General features: G+C 40.5%; 1 long non-coding RNA gene and 1 other non-coding gene across 2 annotated transcripts in view; one reads left to right on the top strand and one right to left on the bottom strand.

Annotated features, from left to right (window-relative positions):
* Positions 1-1,100: 1,100 nt before the first annotated feature.
* Positions 1,101-1,263, top strand: LOC150007223 (U1 spliceosomal RNA). The gene has a single exon (XR_016512075.1). It is a non-coding gene; the product is annotated as a U1 spliceosomal RNA (small nuclear RNA).
* Positions 1,168-12,966, bottom strand: part of LOC150007224 (uncharacterized) — a 76,485-nt gene continuing 64,686 nt past the window's right edge. The window contains exon 3 of the long non-coding RNA XR_016511796.1: positions 1,168-1,260. This is a non-coding gene — a long non-coding RNA (uncharacterized LOC150007224). The remainder of the gene's footprint in view (positions 1,261-12,966) is intronic.

The raw sequence follows: 12,966 nt of genomic DNA on the forward strand, positions 1-12,966 counted from the left end.
TAGAGGGTACTCTCCATTCACCCACCCACAGTGGATACAAAGAAGAGGTCAGGTGAGCACACAGTGAGACCATAGCCTCTTGTTTAAGCCACCCAGAGTATGGTATTTCCTTTCATACCTGGGCAACTCAGACAAAGTTTTGGATTAACTGAAGTAAAGCTTAGTAAGAATTAAGGAAAGTCTCACTTCCCCAGAGAGGTTCAGAAATTAGACTGATTGAAAAAGGGGCACAGTAATAAATCTCACTGAAAGTATCTTCACAGGGTGATCTGATCATAAATTCCTAACTGGAGAGGTCTTGGTAGGTAGTCATGCCCCAGGCCTATAACTTCTTTAGTAAAAGGTTTTTAAGCCAGCCCTGTCCATTGTTTTTGTGCATCTCGGTTAACACACCTTTGAAACGCCAGAGGTAATCTTCTTTTCCACAACCCTCGGGGAGCATAACCTTGTTATTAACTGTCCTGTAACCTGGTGTCAGCCTTGCTTTCTCCCACTTTCATGTAATCTTCTTATGTTCCCTCCTTAATTCCAAATGCATAAAAGAAACTTCAAACTGTCATTTTCTGGCACACTTGAGGTCTCCCTTCCTTGTAATTGTAATCAATTCGGCTCATATAAACTGATAAAAGTTCTCTATAGGTTTGGGCATTTTTAGGAGGACAAGACAGTGGCTGATTATTGTTGGAGAGGGTGGGGGTCAAGAGGAGAGCAGTAATTAGTTTCAAGAGCTGATGCTGTTGAGCATGTTTCATCTCCAGCTCCTCTGTGTTTGCCTGGCTCTAAAACTCAAACCTCTCCCTTGAGTCTCCCTTCCCTTGATTTCTCACAGCTCTAATAGGCCATTGTTTTAATATTGAAGCCCACTGGAGAAGAGAGTGGCTAACCAAATCAGGTGTAGTCTACCCCTAAGTATTTCAGAGGAGATGATTCTTAAAATATTTTATATGTTTTATTCACAATTTTAAAATGTTAGTCATGCATTTCAAAACCATTTAAGTTAGACTACTCAGTTTTACACTAGATAGAAACCACCTATAAACACTATATTGGTAATATTGTACATTAACTATACTTTCTTTTTACAAAAGAAAACCCAATATGTACTTACCTGTCAGGGGAGATACCATGATCACGAAGGTGGCTTTCCTAGGGCGAGGCTTGTGCATTGCACTCCGGGTGTGCTGACCCCTGCGATTTCCCCCAATGTGGGAAACTCGACTGCATAATTGTGGTAGTGGGGGACTGCATTCATGCTCTCCCCTGAAAAAAAAGAAAATATATTGGTGATTGCCGTTAAAGTGGCCTTTTAAAAAGAGTTAACTTTGCTAAAAGGAGGCTCATCCTGAATTTTAATCACTAACAACAAGAAAAAATAAAACAAACGTACAAGCTTGAAAAATAACTTAAGACGCAGTACTGGAAATCTATTTAACACTCATTATAATAAGTATGTTTAACAGTAACTCTACTTAATTCACATTGTTCCCACATGAGTCCACAGCAGAGGGGGGCTACAGGGAGCTCTAGGGCGGCATAGAACCATATACGTTAGGAGATGAGTGAAAGCTCATACTATCAGGGAAGGGAGGGGGAAAGAGAGAAAAGGAAACAGAAAAGGAACTGAACTTAACAAAAACTACAAGTGCTCGTTATTCAGGGGGCCAGTTCTCCACCTACAGGTTGGATAAGATCTCCCCTCACCAAAACCCCACACTTAACCCCGATTTCCCATATTTTGTGGGCAAATTAGACAATCCAATAGGAAAACGAAAGTTACGTTTAGCTGCCCCCGCTGCCTGGATGGCAGTGAAGCGATTTTCCTCCCTCCTCTTTCATGTCCCGCGCTTTCAGGCACCCAGCTGGCTCCTGTAAGGTGGCTGCTCCACTAAGGTCGACGCCCTGTTGCAACCCATCAACAGCTCGCTCCCTGGTCCCCCTTCACCTCTTTCCAGCCCACAGAGGACAGTTACCTAAAAGAGTACGGGGGTATTTGGGGAGAAGAATACTCTCACCCCACCTTCCCAGGGGGTTAAATGGCTTTAACTATTACTTCCCCACAGCACAAACTGCTTTAAGTCTCCCCTTCCCCAAAGAGCTCTATCCATGCAGGAAGCCTGGACCAAAGACCTATCCAGAGTTAGAGGGAGAGGGTGGGAAGAGGGAAGCACTGTCCTCCTTTGGATGGAAGGGTGACCTGGAAGGAGGCTGACCCTAAAATCAAGGAGTGGGAGATGAATAGGAGACTGTGGGATATATAAAACCTTGGCATTTTGGGCCTTGATGAGAGAGACTATCTCCTTGGCCAAGGGTAGGTTCTCAGCTAAAATGGTCAGTGTATCGATGTACAATTTGCTATAGAAGGTCAGGTCTCCCAGTAGTTTCCACCGGTGTAGGCTCTTATTACCCAACTGCTTTCTCACTGGGGACTGGCCCTCTCCCTGCATTGCCCCGGACCTTTTGACTGTCAGGTGACCTGTAGGTTCTTGATTCCTGCAGGAAAAATTTCAAGACAGGAGTCCAGGTGAGAGCGTAAGTAAGTTAATTTAAGCTTGAGACAGTGAGGCAGAGGAAGGGCCCCTGGTAAGCTGCCCATTTCTCCCCTGTGTGCAAGTCTCTTTGGGACCCTTAGAGCATAGAGTAGAATAAGCAAAGTATACATCTGTGGAAAGGGGGACGCAAATGTGCTCAAAGAAGAGCATGCTCTGGCTTCCTTTGTCCTGAGGTTTCCGTCTATTTGCTATAGGTGGGAATGTTAGGGGAGGTCCCAGGGGAGGATTTCAACAGAATATTCATTAGATTTCCGGATGTGTTATTTAGTATGCTGATGTATTGAAATGAGCGTATAATGGAGTCTAGGGTCATTTTCTAGTTAGTTTCACCTTTATTGTGGAATAGTCTGGCTCTAATTGTTTTTCTTTTCTTTTTTAAAACTATCTTCCTGACTAAGGTGATTTAATCCACCTGCTCTTAGGTATCTTTGGTTAGGGAGGATAGAGTCTTGTGGTTTATCAGCTGGCTGTTAATTGCTCAGCTATTCTGGCAATTTGCTCAGCCATTTGTTCCCGTTTCCTTATTCTACTTGCCAGGGAATTTTCGTAGCTTCTTACTAACCTGCCTCACTGTAGCATTGCACAACTCGGCCCCACGCCGAGGTCCCTCCGTGGCTGAAGCTGAAGTTGCTGTGATACACTGCTTCCCTTCTGAGGTCCCTCCTGGCCCTGGCTTCACCACATGCCTGCAGTGGAGCAGGGTTGGTGAGGACACAGCGGGAATCTCGGGTATGAAATGCCATGGTCTCCCTCGTGGTCTCCATTCACTTCCGGCCCAGAAGCTTCTTTCTCCACAGACTCAAGATGACAGCAGCAGTGGTGGCTCCAGTTCTGACAACGTATGCTTCCCCACACTGCCTTGTGCAAAATGAGCTCGGGGAGGAGAAATGTTGGGTGTTTTGTTTTAATAGTAACTTTGAGTTATTTTCCTTTCCCTACTCCCTGTTATACATAAAGAAGAGTGAACAACATTCAACAGCAGGTGTTTGTTGGACCACCTCTACGTACTTACACCCGGCACCAACTTCAAAGATGAATAAGACCTGGTCTCTGAGCATGAAATGCTTCCATTCCAAGGTGTGGTAGGAGAGTGTGTGGAGTAAGGCACTGAATAAATAATAATGTGTGATATTTTCAAGTTGGGGAAGGAGAGACTCAGTCAGGAAAAGAGAGAGGGAAGATTTAACAGGGCTTTACAGAAAGTAAAAAAGTTTGAATGATAAAGAGAAATCAACCAAATGGAATTGGGAAATAAGAGCCTTCCAGGGCAGGTGGGTATGAAAGAATTCATAATATTTAGGAAACTAAGAATCTGGTTGTAAGAACAGCTAAGTGGGTTTGTAATTGGGTGAGGGCAGAAGATGAGTTTGGAAAGTTGGGTAGTATCTACATTGAAAAAAATCCTTGTAAGACAGGGCTAAACGATTTTCCTACCCAAATCTTGGCAAAAAGGAACCACTGAAAGTTTTAAGCATGAAAGTATTAAGATAATTTGTTTTCTAGATAACCCACTTAGGCTGAATTGAAGGTAGATTGCCTGGGGTTAGGGAGGTCAGACTGGAGCTTGTGGTAGTGTTTGGGGTGATGGGGGTGTCACAATTAAGGAAATGGAAATGGAGAGAATGAGCCAGAGAAGTGCCAGAGATAGAATATACAGGGCTTGGTGGATCTTAAAAGGAAGAACAGTTGGTTGGATTTGCCTATCTGTAAAACTTTAGAATTGGTGAAAAAATTAGGAAATTCCTATTTTCAGTTGAGCACAGTGAGACGAGACCTAAGTGTTCTGAGGTGCAAATGATCATTGCTTGATAGGTGGATTCAGTGGTCACTTTATCTATGAGTGAGTGTGGGACAACGGCCTCTGCCAACCATGGCATCGTGTATTTCTTATACCAGGAGTCCCCTGCCCAACCTCACAGAACTCCTGAGAACCCAAGAGACTGGGCTTTCTCTGGGAAGAGTGGTCTAGGCAGCACCCTAGGCTGGATTCTACGCTTCTCCTACCTCCCACCCCCCAAAATAAGGAAATAAAAGAATCATTTGTACCTAAAAACACTTAGGTTTATATCATATAAATCCTGAGTTCTTAAGTGCAGCATGGAGAAGGATGCTTAGTTTCTTTTGTATCCAAATGTTTTTTATTGGTTTACCCTAACTCCAAGAATTATATAGGAAAATAACCGGTCGTAATGAAACCTGCGAAGTAAATTAATGACAATGTTGAATCTCATTTATATAGAATCATTCATTTAGATATACTTTTGAATTAATCAAAGTATTATTTCAATGAATAGCAACCAAAGATCATACTTTGTGGAGTCTCCTCTTCATTTCTTATGTATTACAAATAAATTATAATAGAAAAAAATGGAAGTTAGAAATGTAATTGATTAAAGGACATTTTGAAGGGTACCATGCTTGAAAGTGACCTCTCCTGTCCTGGAGGACTTTGGAGTATCAAGGTTATATATCATTCCTCAAGCCAAGTGCCACCACTGATTACACAGCTAAGGCCCTCGAAAATTTTATTCTAGCCAAATTAATCAGATTTGGAGAAATGTACTACCTGGGAGAAAGATAGGAACCTGGTTTGAAAGCAGCACCTGTGGCCATACAGTGGGATTTAGCATGAGGTGGGTAGCCAGCAACATGTGGAATTGGGAGTAGAATCAAAGGAAAAAAATAGAAAAGTGCAGACCTCAGGACAGCAGAGAAAAGTTATGAGTGAGTTGTGACCATGCTGGGAATCCTGGGAAGTTTATTTCTCTTGATGTTTTTCCTTTGGACTCTGAGAAAAGCTATGTTTACTATGTAGTTCAGTTTCCCCTATGCATAATTCTCCTTCATTTCTCCAGCCCTTGAGTAAGGTTGAATAGTCCTGTACAGCTATGTGGTAGTGCTGAGAATAAAGTGAGAGTAAAGGGAAACGTGACTTAGCTTGACATCAGCTCTCCAGAGACTTAACAAAGGAACAACTTCAGTCTCAGAGGCCTCAGGGGCATCAGGCCAGTGCATTCTTGTGCTCTGAGTGTCTGGGACAGCCCCTGATGGTCACAGAGACTGTGGAGCAGGCAGTACAGGGCAGACTCGGAAAACCCCTCTTCCCTCCCAATATAACAGGGAGGTGATGCTTGTAAGAGGGGAGGGTGACAGAATATACGTGGCTATAAAGTGCTGTTTTTTTGTCTGTTTTTTGCACTGTCATAATTTTCTGGCCACTCTCTTAGTAAGATTAAAAGATAATAAATGGCTCCTTCTGAGAATCACTACCACAAATGTTGCTTCGGTAAGATATTACTTTTATCTACATATGTTGTTAAAAAAAACAGTTTAAAGAGATTTCCTATAAGGACAGTTATACATAGAATACATGTTCCTATGTCCTTTTATAAGTACAATTCTGGTTAAAAATCAATATGCATAGATCAGCATTTATACTGCAGTTCAAAGATAACTATGCGTATATAACATATACCATGCCTGCTAAAAAGCAGGCCTGGGGAAAGTTTGCAAATAATTTAACAGTCTTCAGAAGTACATGCTGTGGAGCATCTGGAATCTCTTTCGTCTTTTTTTGGATGGAACAATTTCAGATTTGTTTTGCCATCTTCCCTGGATTTTTTTGCCAAACGACCCAATAAGGGACAACTTAAAACCTGAAATGTGCTTATCCTTCTGACTGTTTTGTTTCACCCTTCTGACTTCTCTGGCATCTGATTATAGAAGGGAGTTTATTCTCTCATCATCAAGACACACTGGTCCTACTGAGACTCATTCTCAGGGCTCACCTCTTATTGGTGCCCCGCTGACAGCAAAGTTACTTGGCTCTGCTGAAAATGATCTTGTGCTTTTTCTGGCTACAGTTGCTGCACAGGAATAAGGTAATGAAGGTCTTAGAATCGTTTTATGTTCTACTTTTCCATGTTCTCTGAGTCAAGAAACCTCTGGATCTTGATCGAGATGGTTTCTCATCTGATCTTAGGATCCAATTATAGTTTTAATGTATACATCAGATGATGTAACAAAATATTGGAAATTCCTGACTTGTTGGAAGAGAGCAGGTGTTTTTCTGACTAGGGAAATCTACACGCATAGTTGCAAAGGTTCCTGTGCTTGTCTATCACATCTGATCTTGTGTGGGAGACAATGGGTAGCAGCCATCAATCTCTCCCATGTGGGCTTCTGGGTGAACAGCTTTTCTGGAATGTGTTGTGAAGTGTTCCTGTTGGGAGCCATGCACTTTCAGAGTCTTGTTCAACTGTGACTCCAGACTGACAGCTAGAGACTGAGAGTCACCTGCCCTCTCAGTCCTATTTAAACTGGTAGAAATTTTGACTTTTGCAGGGACAGAGAACACAGCAATGACTATCTTTTACAGAGTCACCTGCAAGTTTAGATTCTGTGCAGCTAAAGGTTATGAGAGTTTGTGTACTGTCATGATAATGAAGATATTTTCAGAGTGTTTTCCATTTTAGAGTGACATATTTCCAATCTACAGGCCAATTAATACTCAGAATGATTAACCAAAAACATACAGGTATATTCATAATAGCCTTTGAGGCTTTTGGGGGAAGTGATACTAGCTCTTGTTAACAGACAATTCTAAAATCTCTGTGGCATTGGGCAATAAGAGCTAATTTTTTTCTTGCATAAGGTCCAGGGGGGAAGATGTTTGTTACATGCAATAAACCAAGAATTTAAACTTCTTTTATATTGTGAGTCAAACACCTTCAGATATGCTCTTTGCAAGTGCATAATGGGAAGAGAGAGTGACTAGTGCAGGGCTGACAAACTTTTCCTGTAAAAAGCTAAATAGTTAATATTTTGGTTTTGCAAGCCACATAGTTTTATTGCAATTATTCAAACCTGCCATTTTAACAGAAAAGCAGCTATAACTTTAACTTTTGTCCTAACAAAATTTATTTACAAAAACATGGTGGGCTGGGTTTAGCCATCATGCTATAGTTTGCTGACCGGTGGATTTATGATTTATTTATGATTCTGACACAGAAGTAGCATATATTTCTTCCACTCATTCTGCGGGCCAGAAATGAGTCACATTGTCTTGGCCTAACTGCAAGAGAGTTGAAAATGTAGTTTAGTTGGGTGCCCAGAAGAGAAAAGGATGTAATGGACTCCAGCTGTCTCTATTACACTCTTCAACAGCTTAATGTGATGGCCCTTCCAGGCAAAACAGAAGTTCCTAATGATTCAGTTTTATGACTAGGATGTTAGATTATTTAAGTTATGTATTTTTTCTACTGTGGCTTTCGTTTGAAAAACTACTGCAATGACAAAGGTCCAGAAAAGAGCCATTCTGCAAGGTACATTGAGAATTTCATTGCTTTCATGGTCTTGGTGCTGCTGCCTCACAGAATGGAGAGAACAGAGCTTATAACTAAGAAAGCAGATGGGTGCTGCCTCAATCCACGCTGGTGGGATGGGAAGCACAGGAGCTTTCATTCTCGTCGCTTTTGTCAGACTCAGTCTGAGGAGGCTGTCTTAGTCTTTTCAGGCTGCCGTGACAGAACACCATAGGCTGGCTGGCTTATCAACAATAGAAATTTATTTTTCAGAGTCTGGAAGCTGAACAGTACAACATTAAGGTACTGACAGATTTAGTGTCTGGTGAGAATCTGCTTCCAGATTCATAGATGGCTTTTTTCCCCCTGTGTCCTCATAGGGCAGAAGTGGGGAGTGAGTTCTCTAGAGTCTCATTTATAAAGACATTAATCCCATTCATGAGGGTTCCACTTTCATGATCTAACAACCTCCCATAGACCCTGCCTCCTAATAATAGGAATTGAAGAAGGGGCACAAAAATTCAGCATACTGTATTCCCTCACTTATTGTGGGTATTACATTCTAGACCACCCCACGATAGGTGAAAATCCGTGAAGTAGGAACCTTACATTTATTTTAGTATTTATATATATTTTAAGGCTTTATAAACCCTTCCCACACACTTATAAACCATTCCCAGTCCCTTATTAACCTTTCCCACTCCCTTATTAACCTTTTCAACACTTTTATAAACACTACTTATGTTCTTAAACATATCCTACACTCTTAAACCTATGTAACTTTAACAACATACATATACAGTACTGCAAAATCCCATGATATAGCGAAAAATCCGTGATAAATATAATATTTAAAAAAATCCCACAATACAGTGAGGCCGTGATAAGTGAACCGCAATATAGAGAAGGACTACTGTAAAGCAGAGGACTAGGGGAAGGAGGTTAGTCCTCAACAAACCTTCTTTCTTATGGCTTTTGGGTAGGGTTGAAAGAATCCTGTTTTTATTATTTTATTACATACAGCTAGGGCAAAAGTAGGTTTATACATATATGAAAAATAATACAATAGTTAATAACTGATAACAGAAGAACAAATTCTGTTTCACATACAGATATAAACTTTTGCCCCACCTGTATAAAATAAGTCCCTGAAGACAGACTACATTTTATTTCTCTGAAAGAAACTTTCCTTTCTTGTCATCTTTTCTTTAGCCATATGATTACTCACCAAGTGGCTATTAATAAATGTGTTTTGAATTTAAGAAACTAATAAAAACCATATAAAGCAGTAAAGATGTAGAGTATAGGTCAATGGTTTTCATGTACAGTCTAAGTTTATCTTGAGTCATTAATGGAATTTTTTACATTAATAATGTCTTATTTTCCTTTGCTCTTCTGAGTACTAGAACTTCTCCCAGACTAGCCCAAGGCCAAGTTGCCTATATACATAGCATAGTACACTATACATCGTGTAGTATAGTATGGTTAATTTTTAACATGCAAAATGGGATTTTCAAGTAAATTTTGAGATCCAGGGAGAAACTATTTTTTAAAAATTAATTTATCACTTGTTATAAAATATCTAGTAATCAAATATGAAATGCCCATGTGATAGAAGTCTATTATATTTTAACATTTTTATCAATTATAGAAACACCAGGAGTCTTATTGCTTGATGGTATGAAGGGAAGGCTAGAGGAAAATTTTTTGAAGCAAAACCTAGGGGCATCTGTGGAAGAGAAAGGTAAGAGAAATGCGAGAACTGGTCAGGCATGTGTCCTAATTGCCCACCTGTGGTTTTTTCTGTTTGGACTTGGAGATTTTGATTTCTAAAATTTAGATTTCCCAATTTGTTCTTGGTGTTAGTATAGCATAGTTGGATATAGATATAGCTGAATCTAGCTTAGAAATGTGCCAGGCCAAGGAGAGCTACAGGGTGGACCATCTGAGTTGAGGCCAAATGGGAGGTCCAGTTTATATTTTTTAATAGTTGAAACCTTTATTGAATTATAATTGCTAGAAAACTGCACACATTTTAATGTATACAATTTGATATATTTGGGCATATGTATTCATCCATGAGATCATCACCACACCCAAGGTAATAGGCATAACTATCACTTCTAGAAGTTCTTTTGTGTCCCTTTGTGTATGTGGTAAGAACACTTAACATGAGGTCTACCCTTTTAACAAATTTTGAAGGACACAATACTGCATTGTCAACTGCATTACAAATGCTATTTTGTATAGCAGATCTCTAGAACTTACTCATTTTGCATAACTGAAATTTTATACCCATTGTATTTTCATTTCCCCCACCCCCCGGCAACCTCTATTGTAATCTCTGCTTCTATGATTCTGACTATTTTAGATACTGTATTAGAAAAATGCCATTTTCCACCTTTGTCTCTCTTTTCCTATTCACTTAGAACACTTTGCTTCTGACACTTCTGGTCACTAAACGTGTGGGCTTTCCCCCACCAAGTAATTCTCTGCGACACCAGCTGGGTGTCATACAATTTAACTCAATTCTGACACTCTACCTAGAGAGAGCAGCAAATCCCACAGGTTAAGGGCAAATCATAGGTCCTCAGGTTATCCGAAACTTCTGTGTGACTTGTCTACAAATCAGAGGTTCCCTTAACCGTCTTTGGATTCAGTTAATTTTCTAGAGGGGCTCACTGTCTTCAAGGAAACATTTACTTATGCTTACCAGTTTATTGAAAGATGTGGTAAAAGATAGAGGTGAACAGCCATATGAAGAGATGCATCTGGTGGGCTCTGGGAGAGTCCTGAACGCAGGAGCTTCTGTTCCCATGGAGTTGTGCGGCACATCACCCTCCTAGAATCTCTCTGACTGCATACTTTTGGGATTTTTATGCAATTTCATTACATATTTATGATGAATCATTAACTCCATTTTCAGTCCTTCTCCCTTTTCAAGAGAATGTATTGCAGAGCTGAACATTTTAAGCTTCCATTCATGGCTTATCCTTTCTGGCGACCAGCCCTCATCTGGGAGTGTCCAGGGGCCCACTCGGAGTTCCTTCATTAGAATAAAAGACACTCCTATTTATCACCCAGGAAATGGTTTCAGTAGCCCTGTGTCAGGAATTGGGGTCAAAGACCAAATATGAGAACAAAAGATGCTCCTAATTTTCTTATCATTTAGGAAATTATAAGGGTTTCTGGTGCTCTGTGCCAGGAACCAGGGGAAGAGGCCAGTACATATTTTTTTTTTATCATCTCACACATATATGAGTGGAATGATGCAGACTTTGTCTTTCTGCGACTGGCTTCTTTCACTTAGCACAATGACGGGGCAATCCAGTGCACACCTCAAGGTGTCTACAGTCTACACCACCAGTGCCAACTGAGGTGAGGCTGAATCACTGAGGGAACACTACCAGGCCCTGACCTAGAGAAAATAAACTACAACTTACACATGTCATAGAGTGAGTTTTAAATTATGGAGTGTCAACAATTTTTAGTCAGATAAGGGATACTATCTTTCACACTAATTCATGGAGGGACAAGCATAAGATTCAGAGTGGATCCAAGGATCACAACTAACCGCAAAGCCCATGTCGCTCTTCACCACAAAGCACCCAGAGGCAAACTCATGGGGAGAAGCAGAAGGAGGGGAGCCTCTGAGAGGCACTTTTATCCTAGCGAAACTGAGTGACACTTAAAGGTACTATTGAAATGATAGGATCAGACTTCAAACAGACTGGACATGTAGGTTATTTTTCCTTGCTAGTCAGCTTGAGTGGAAGGTGGATTAATTATAGACAAAGCAAGAAGTTACATTTTCTCTGCACATCTGAATTGGGAATTGGTTTGTGAGTTAAATATTTGCTATTCTGCTATGCTGATTAATGAATTAAAAGAAAACTTAAAAAGAAAACCATGTAAAATTTTTATTGCATTTTAGACTCTCAGCTAATTGGAAAATATTTGTATTATCCACACATGCGTATATATTTACATCCACTTATCCTGAAAGAATCAATTATAATAAGTAAAAAGCACTTCATCTTAAGATTTGGTAGAGATGTAATTGGATGTTTTCTAAGCATTATAATAATATACTTAATAGTGTGACTCAATATACACATAATAGTTTAATTTACCTCAAAAACTCAAATAGATCCTTAAAAAATATGTTGTTATAGGAAACTTGCTTCCTTTTTATGCAATTGATAGCATCACAAAAAAAGGTAAGTCATTACATGTTTGCCTGTTGTTAACATTTCCTGAAGACACATGCCATTTTCCACTTTTAAACTTCTTGCCTATTCCATGTTATTACTGTGTGCCCAAGATATAAATTTATCAGAAATAATTCAATAAATATTAAAGAGTGGAAGTACTCTCATGCAAGGGGGAAGGGAGCAATTTTTGTGTCACCTGTTTATAAGGAAATACTTTATCTGTTTCTTACTCTCCCTCTGTAGGGAGGCATATGGCATTAGTTCACTGTTTCTCACTGCCCTACCCTGTCCCTCAGCTTGCATGCACGCGTGTGTTTGACTGAGAGGAACCTCTCTGGGTGCATTTGAGAATGCGAGAAGCCAGCTAAGCCTCCCCTTAAGGGCTGCTGATGCTGAGAAGGAGCCCCTGCCTGGCTGGTTGCTGTAGCTGCCACTAAAGGCTGGAGAGCTGCTGGGAACCAGCGCAAAGGATCCGCTGCTGTGCTGCACTGTCAGGCGGCTGGCCTGGCGCCCCTGCCTTGCTGCCACAATCACAGTCTCCGACCACATTAGACTGTAATTCAATAAAATTCAAATCCTTAGTTGCCTGGAGAAGCCAGGCAGTGGGCCCAGAGGCCCTTTCAAATCAGGGTTTTTACAGTCATTTTAATCCACAGGAGATGCCATTATTTCTCTGCCTCACAAAGACAAGCGGAACTGTACAAACACAGAGGGCTGGTAAGACATAAAGTCTTGAGGAGGAAGTTGAGCCAGATTCTCTTTCAGGGGGAAAAAGGTGAGAGCAAATCCATGTGTATTGTTTGGTGTGTTTATTTGTTGTCTATTTTCAATTTTCAGGGACAAATTCAGGTAGAAATGATATGATAAATAAACAATGAGAGAATGTATATGCAAACACAC

This window comes from Furipterus horrens, unplaced genomic scaffold (assembly GCF_987537825.1).
Source record: "Furipterus horrens unplaced genomic scaffold, mFurHor1.1.pri manual_scaffold_6, whole genome shotgun sequence".
NCBI lineage: Eukaryota > Metazoa > Chordata > Mammalia > Chiroptera > Furipteridae > Furipterus > Furipterus horrens.